Source organism: Dendrobium catenatum, unplaced genomic scaffold (assembly GCF_001605985.2).
Source record: "Dendrobium catenatum unplaced genomic scaffold, ASM160598v2 fragScaff_scaffold_1500, whole genome shotgun sequence".
Lineage (NCBI taxonomy): Eukaryota > Viridiplantae > Streptophyta > Magnoliopsida > Asparagales > Orchidaceae > Dendrobium > Dendrobium catenatum.
The window spans coordinates 41221-43762 of NW_021319962.1; positions in this window are offsets into that span (position 1 = coordinate 41221).

Below are 2542 nucleotides of genomic sequence, written 5' to 3' on the forward strand. Positions count from 1 at the left end.
ATCATGATCGTATGGGATGATCATGTACGTACAGAATTAAAAATTAGCTATTTTTTTGATGGTTTTTCATGTCTTTCATATAAAATGTCCTTTATAAACTGCCTTTTAATCTTTTTGGTCATTGATCTTCGTGCTTACTGAAAGAAGTGTGAAGGAGTGAGTGAGAGAGAGTGTTTGAAGGAGAGTTCCTACCATTGGAGTGTGAAGGATTCACTTGGTACTCAAAGGTAAGGATCTCGACTTTGTGAATTGTGATTACTTCACTCTTTTCTCTTATCCTTCTAGATTTCTTTTGAAAAGATCTTTTAAGGAGATCCGGTTCTCTGCCGACACTTGGAGAGTGTGAAAGGACGAAAGGTTCTCTACCTACACTTGGAGAGTGTGAACAGCGAGAGGTACTCTGCTTACACTTGGAGGGTGTAAAAGGATGGAAGGTTCTCTGCCTACACATGGAGAGTGTGAACAGCAGGAGGTTCTCTGCCTACACTTGGAGGGTGTAAAAGGACGACGGTTCTCTGCCGCACCGGGTAGTGGTGGAAGAGAGTTTTGCGAAGGCTTCTCCGCCTTGTTGTGGGGGCAAAAGGAGAGACACTATTGATATTAGTGCAATACTCGGAGGATGCCTCCAGGGAGTGGATGTAGGTCGTGTTTGACCGAACCACTATAAAACTTGTGTCTTTTTATTTTTTGCTATTTTTCTTTTTGTTTACTTTACCTTTTTTCTATTGATCTGTGGTTGAAAAATCTTTTTACAAAAAATCATTAAAGTTTTTATCGGTTTAAAAATTAAAGAGGGAAATTTTTAATTACCAATTTACCCTCCTCTTTGTTAGCCGCTGGGATATAAGTTTAGGTCTGATAACAAGTTTCAACAAGTATTGTACTATAAAAGTGACTCTCCTTTTTCTCCCACAGTAATGTAGAGAAGCCCTCACAAAAACTCCTTTCCACCAACCCAGGCGAGGCAGAGAATCCAACTCCTTTTGCTTCCTCCTAAAGAAGGAAGAGAACCTTGATCGATTACTGAAGCTCACCTCTCTCAACCCTTCCAATGAAAAGAGACTCAAGTGAAAGAAGAAGTGGAACAATGCTTAGAGCAACCCTTGTGAATCCCCCTCACAAGCTCCCCCTAACAAAATCCTCTCTCTCTCTCTCTTCCTCTCCTCTAGGCTTTCTCAGGTCAAGACAGTAGTAAAAGATCTCCTCTAAGTTAAAGCAATAGATCTTAAATATAAAAGCTTTGGAATAGCTCTTATTTTATATAAATCGACTTTATCGTCCAGGCCGATAGGGGTATTGGCTAGGCCGATCAGCGTAAATTTTGCTCAATCAGCTCGGTCGGTTTGGGACGATTAGATTAATTTTGGTCACATCGTCCAGGCCGATAGGATATCATCCTGGCCTTTAGTTCAACTCTGAGCCAAATCATCCTAGACATCGCCCTAAATTGAAGTAGGCCGATGTCAATCGTCCACGCCGTCGTCCCGACTGATCCTGTGATCGGCCCAACTGATGTGATCTAAAACCAGCCTTAATTTCTTTCTTTAATTATCATATCAATTTAGGCCTAATTATACTGCATCGTCTAGGCCTATAGTATATCTTCTTAGCTGATGTCCTAAAATAAAGAATACCTAAATAAATCATGACGGCTGATTCTTTTTGATTTGAGCCTATCATCCTGGCTGATACAATATCGTCTAAGCCGATCGTCATAATGACTGCTGCCTTAACCATGATGCCCTGATTAAGATTTCTATTTTTGAACCGATTGTCCAGGCCAATGTAAGCAAAATCAGAGAACTCTAAATTAAGATAGAAAAAATCACTCAAGTGTGTGTGTAGGGTTACTTAGCATCAGACACCTCAAAGATTACAATTGACTCAAGAAAGGGAAAAAGTACATTTAAAAATTGACTCAGACCTAGTCTACCTAATCTTGAGCTGGTTTCGATTGTCCTCTGATCTTGTGGTCCTAAAATGTCAGTAGGCAAGGCAGCCGTAGAGAAACAAGTGTTTACTATCATCAAAATCATAATCCATGAAAATAGATTCATAATAATCTTCCTTTTTTTACGATGGCAAATAATTCAAAGAAATGAGTAAGTGATCAAAAACCAGAACAAACAATACAAACTTCTCCCCCTTTTATTATAATAAAAGGAGGAGGAAAGTAAAGCAAAAAAGTTATAAAAATGAATTAAAACAATTTTTTTCATCATGGCATGAATATGACATGGTCTCCATGTGATTGATTTTAAAAACTTGTCAGTTAATGAGTTAATAGCGTCAAAAATCCAAAAATGCGATAAAGTATCCGATCATGTTTACCCTTAGCTCAGACTTTTTCACAGGGCAAAATTATCTTTTAAAATCAAAAGACCTAACTTAAAAAATTCAATTGAATATGAAAAGGAGATCTGTTCACTACTTGGTTTCAAAAAAATATCTTATAGAATAATATATCAAAGTAATTTGTCACAATCATAGAGTTTAAAATCAAGCCTTTGAAAATATTAAGTAACCCATGAATTCTTCTAAA